Here is a 6498-nt window from a genome sequence, read left to right on the forward strand (position 1 = left end):
TTAATGCGGCAGGACTCAATTTACAGGGTTAGAGTGTATCTTAAATCATCTCTTTTGAGACATGGAAGAGAGAAGCGAGCAGAGAGCAGAGAGGGCTCATTACCACCAAGCAAGAAGAGCCAAGAGCGCACACGTCTTTTGAATCGGGGGTCCCTGAGCTTAGAAGCTCCTAGACCAGGGGAAGACTGATGACAAGGACCTCCTCCCAGAGTCAACAGAGAGGGAAAGGCTTGCACTGGAGCTGGCTTCCTGAATCTGGACTTCAGCCTCCTAAACTGTGAAAGAACAAATGTCTGTTTGTTAAAGCCATCCACTTGTGGTATTTCTGTTACAGCAGCACTAGATAACTAAGACACTGCTACTAGCCATGCTCATGGCCTTAGAGTATGCTAAGGGTGTCTCATGTGTGGCTATAACCACAGATCAGATGCCAGCTGTGGAGAGGGCACATACGACCCAGTGCCTGCCTGTGTTAGGTGTTATTATTAGGAGTGGTTCTAGGGCTATGTCCTGTTCCACAGATGATCACCCAAAGGGGGCCACTGAGCTCCTCACATGAGACCGTGGCCTCTATTAACTGAGCAGAATTCTCTTCATGTCACAATATGACAGAAACTCTAAAAGATCACATGATAGGGCTGCATTTGTTCAATAAACCAAAAAAAAAAAAAACAAGCTTGTTGCCATTAAGTCAATTGTAACTCATGGTGACACCACGTGTGTCAGAGCAGAACTGTGCTCCACAGGGTTTTCAATGGATGAGTTTTTGGAAGTAGATCTCCTGGCCTTTCTGAGTGAATTTGAACCTCCAAACTTTCAGTTAGCAGCCAAGCACGTTAACCTCTTGCACCATCCAGAAACTCTGACTAGGACTACCTGGTGCTTTATAAATATTTATTAAATTGTTCCATGAATGATTAAATAACACCAGAGTTATCATTTCACAAGGAATATGGTTTAAGTTATTTTAGCAGAAGAAATTTCTTTCTCTTTTTCTGTCTCAGGTGGGATTATTACTTACCACAGAGATGTATACTTGGTCTTTTGGTAACTAGTGAGGGACACATCAACAACTCCAGCTGGCGGAGAAGTTGACACTCTTAGTTTAAACATGATTCAGAACTACAGGAAAAGTCTTGAGGCAATAGCTATCCTACAACCACAGAGTGAGGATCTCAATGAATGGAAAACACAGGAATCAAATTGGCTACATCCGTGGAAAGAGACAATGGAAAAGCTCAATGTCACCAGCCAGAACAAGGCCAGGGGCTGACTGCAGAACAGACCACCAATTGCTCATATGCAAGTTAAAGCTGAAGCTGAGGAAAATTAAAACAAGTCCATGAGAGCCAAAATATGACCTCCTGAATTTGGAGACCATCTCAAGAATAGATTTGACACTTTGAACACTAATGACTGAAGATCAGATGGTTTGTGGGAAGACATCAAGGACACCATAAATGAAGAAAGTAAAAAAGTCATTAAAAAGAGAGGGGAAAAAAAAGAAAAGACCAAAATGGATGTCAGCAGAGACTCTGAAACTTGCTCTTGAACGTTGTGTAGCTAAAGCAAATGGAAGAAATGATGAAGTAAAAGAGCGGAACAGATTTCAAAGTGCGGCTTGAAAAGACATAGTAAAATATTATAATGAAATGTGCAAAGGCCTGGAGTTAGAAAACCAAAAGGGAAGAACACACTCAGCATTTCTCAAGTTGAAAGAACTGAAGAAAAAATTCAAGCCTCAAGTTGCAATATTGAAGGATTCTGTGGGCAAAATATTGAATGATGCAGGAAGCACCAAAAGCAGATGGAAGAATACACAGACTCACGGTACCAAAACGAATTGATCAACCTTCAATCATTTCAGGAGATAGCGTGTGAACAAGAACCAATGATACTGAAGGAAGGAGTCCAAGCTGCACTGAAGGCATCGACAAAAAACAAGGCTACAGGAATTGACGGACTATCTATTTGAGATGTTTCAACAAACAGATGCAGGGATGGAGGTGCTCATTCATTTATGCCAAGAAATTTGGAAGACAGCTACCTGGCTTTGAGAACTAGGGTGCACTTGACCCAAGCCATGACATTTTCAATCACCTCGTATGCATGTAAAAGTTGGGCAATGAATAAGGAAGACAGAAGAAAAATGGATGTATTTGAATTATGGTGCCAGTGAAGAATATTGAATATACACCAAGGACTGCCAGAAAATGAACAAATCTGTCTTGGATGAAGTACAGCTGGAATACTTCGTAGAAGCTCTCTGACCTGCTGATCTTGGTTTCACCAGCCCCTGCAGCTATGTGAATCAGGAGAAGCCTCTATCGAGATCCATGGACTTAGGACGTTCCAACCTCTACAATTGCGTGAGCCATTTCCTTGATATAAATCTCTCTATAAATACATTTATACACTTCACTGGTTTTGCTTCTCTACAGAATCCAGACTAAGACAGGCAGGAACCTAGAACCTTTGGAAAGTGGTTTGCCAATGCTCTGGGACCTTTTCTTCTGGCATGCCATGTGGAAGTAGAGTTCATTCTTTTTCTTCATTTTTTTTTAATTGTACTTTAGGTGAAAGCTTACAGCTCCAGTTAATCTCTCATACAAAATTTTATACACACATAGTCATGTGACACTAGTTGCAATCCCCATAATGTGACAGCACACTCCCCCTTTCCACCTTGGGTTATCTGTGTCCATCCAATCAGCTCTTGTCCCTTCTTGCCTTCTCATCCTGTCTCCAGACAGGACCTGCCAATTTGGTCTCATGTATGTGCTTGAACTAAGAAGCACACTCTTCACGAGAATTATTTTATGTTTTATAGTCCAGTCTAATCTTTTTTTTTTTTTTAACTTTTATTGCGCTTCAAGTGAACCTTTACAAATCAAGTCAGACTGTCACATATAAGTTTATATACACCTTACTCCATACTCCCACTTGCTCTCCCCCTAATGAGTCAGCCCTTCCAGTCTCTCCTTTCGTGACAATTTTGCCAGCTTCCAACTCTCTCTATCCTTCCATCCCTCCTCCAGACAGGAGATGCCAACACAGTCTCAAGTGTCCGCCTGATACAAATAGCTCACTCTTCATCAGCATCTCTCTCCTACCCACTGTCCAGTCCCTTCCATGTCTGATGAGTTGTCTTCGGGAATGGTTCCTGTCCTGGGCCAACAGAAGGTTTGGGGACCATGACAGCCAGGATTCCCCTAGTCTCACTCAGACCATTAAATATGGTCTTTTTGTGAGAATTTGGGGTCTGCATCCCACTGATCTCCTGCTTCCTCAGGGGTTCTCTGTTGTGCTCCCTGTCAGGGCAGTCATCGCTTGTGGTCGGGCACCAACTAGTTCTTCTGGTCTCAGGATGATGTAAGTCACTGGTTCATGTGGCCCTTTCTGTCTCTTGGGCTCATAGTTATCGTGTGACCTTGGTGTTCTTCATTCTCCTTTGATCCAGGTGGGTTGAGACCAACTGATGCATCTTAGATGGCCGCTTGTTAGCATTTAAGACCCCCGACGCCACATTTCAAAGTGGGATGCAGAATGTTTTCAAAATAGAATTATTTTGCCAATTGACTTAGAAGTCCCCTTAAACCATAGTCCCCAAACCCCCGCCCTTGCTCCACTGACCTTTGAAGCATTCATTTTATCCCAGAAACTTCTTTGCTTTTGGTCCAGTCCAGTTGAGCTGACCTTCCATATATTGAGTATTGTCCTTCCCTTCACCTAAAGCAGTTCTTATCTACTAACTAATCAGCAAAAAACCCTTTCCCACCCTCCCTCCCTCCCCGCCTCGTAACCACAAAAGTATGTGTTCTTCTCAGTTTATACTATTTCTCAAGATCTTATAATAGTGGTCTTATACAATATTTGTCCTTTTGCCTCTGACTAATTTCGCTCAGCATAATGCCCTCCAGGTTCCTCCATGTTATGAAATGTTTCACAGATTCTTCACTGTTCTTTATCGATGCGTAGTATTCCATTGTGTGAATATACCACAATTTATTTACCCATTCATCCGTTGACGGACACCTTGGTTGCTTCCAGCTTTTTGCTATTGTAAACAGAGCTGCAATAAACATGGGTGTGCATATATCTGTTTGTGTGAAGGCTCTTGTTTCTCTAGGGTATATTCCGAGGAGTGGGATTTCTGGGTTGTGTGGTAACTCTATTTCTAACTTTTTAAGGAAACGCCAGATAGATTTCCAAAGTGGTTGTACCATTTTACATTCCCACCAGCAGTGTATAAGAGTTCCAATCTCTCCGCAGCCTCTCCAACATTTATTATTTTGTGTTTTTTGGATTAATGCCAGCCTTGTTGGAGTGAAGTGGAATCTCATCGTAGTTTTAATTTGCATTTCTCTAATGGCTAATGATCCAGAGCATTTTCTCATGTATCTGTTAGCTGCCTGAATATCTTCTTTAGTGAAGTGCGTGTTCATCTCCTTTGCCCACTTCTTGATTGGGTTGTTTGTCTTTTTGTGGTTGAGTTTTGACAGAATCATATAGATTTTAGAGATCAGGCGCTGGTCGGAGATGTCATAGCTGAAAATTCTTTCCCAGTCTGTAGGTGGTATTTTTACTCTTTTGGTGAAGTCTTTAGATGTTTTTTTTTTTTTTTTTTTTTTAGATGAGCATAGGTGTTTGATTTTTAGGAGCTCCCAGTTATCTGGTTTCTCTTCATCATTTTTGGTAATGTTTTGTATTCTCGCCTTGTATTAGGGCTCCTAAGGTTGTCCTTATTTTTTCTTCCATGATCTTTATCGTTTTAGTCTTTATGTTTAGGTCTTTGATCCACTTGGAGTTAGTTTTTGTGCTTGGTGTGAGGTATGGGTCCTGTTTCATTTTTTTGCAAATGGATATCCAGTTATGCCAGCATCATTTGTTAAAAAGACTATCTTTTCTCCAATTGACTGACACTGGGCCTTTGTCAAATATCAGCTGCCCATATGTGGACGGATTTATATCTGGGTTCTCAATTCTGTTCCATTGGTCTATGTGCCTGTTGTTGTACCAGTACCAGGCTGTTTTGACTACTGTGGCTGTCTAATAGGTTCTGAAATCAGGTAGAGTGAGGCCTCCCACTTTCTTCTTCCTTTTCAGTAATGCTTTACTTATCCGAGGCTTCTTTCCCTTCCATATGAAGTTAGTGATTTATTTCTCCATCACATTAAAAAATGTCATTGGAATTTGGATCGGAAGTGCATTGTATGTATAGATGGCTTTTGGTAGAATAGACATTTTTACTATGTTAAGTCTTCCTATCCAAGAGCAAGGTATGTTTTTCCACTTAAGTAGGTCCTTTTTAGTTTCTTGTAGTAGTACTTTGTAGTTTCCTTTGTATAGGTCTTTTACATGTTTGGTAAGATTTATTCCTAAGTATTTTATCTTCTTGGGGGCTATTGTGAATGGTATTGATTTAGTTACTTCCTCTTCAATGTTCTTTTTGTTGATGTAGAGGAATCCAAGTGATTTTTGCATGTTTATCTTATAACCTGAGACTCTGCCAAACTCTTCTATTAGTTTCAATAGTTTTCTGGAGGATTCCTTAGGGTTTTCTGTGTATAAGATCATGTCATCTGCAAATAGAGATAATTTTACTTCCTCCTTGCCAATCTGGATGCCCTTTATTTCTTTGTCTAGCCTAATTGCTCTGGCTCGGACCTCTAGCACAATGTTGAATAAGAGTGGTGATAAAGGGCATCCTTGTCTGGTTCCCATTCTCAAGGGAAATGTTTTCAGGTTCTCTCCATTTAGAGTGATGTTGGCTGTTGGCTTTGTATAGATGCTCTTTATTATGCTGAGGAATTTTCCTTCAATTCCTATTCTGGTAAGAGTTTTTATCATAAATGGGTGTTGAACTTTGTCAAATGCCTTTTCTGCATCAATTGATAAAATCATGCGGTTTTTGTCTTTTGTTTTATTTATATGGTGGATTACATTAATGGTTTTTCTAATATTAAACCAGCCTTGCATAAAAATTAGCCTTGCATACCTGGTATAAATCCCACTTGGTCATGGTGGATTATTTTTTTGATATGTTGTTGAATTCTATTGGCTAGGGTTTTGTTGAGGATTTTTGCATCTATGTTCATGAGGGATATAGGTCTGTAATTTTCTTTTTTTGTGATGTCTTTACCTGGTTTTGGTATCAGGGAAATGGTGGCTTCATAGAATGAGTTAGGTAGTATTCCGTCATTTTCTATACTTTGAAATACCTTTAGTAGTATTGGTGTTAACTCTTCTCTGAAAGTTTGGTAGAACTGTGCAGTAAAGCCATCCGGGCCAGGACTTTTTTTTTGTTGGGAGTTTTTTGATTACCATTTCAATCTCTTTTTTTTGTTATGGGTCTATTTAGTTGTTCAACTTCTGATTGTGTTAGTTTAGGTAGGTAGTGTTTTTCCAGGAATTCATTCATTTCTTCTAGGTTTGCAAATTTGTTAGAGTACAATTTTTCGTAATAATCTGATATGATTCTTTTAATTTCAGTTGGGT

The sequence above is a fragment of the Elephas maximus genome, chromosome 5, assembly GCF_024166365.1.
Source record: "Elephas maximus indicus isolate mEleMax1 chromosome 5, mEleMax1 primary haplotype, whole genome shotgun sequence".
Taxonomy (NCBI): domain Eukaryota; kingdom Metazoa; phylum Chordata; class Mammalia; order Proboscidea; family Elephantidae; genus Elephas; species Elephas maximus.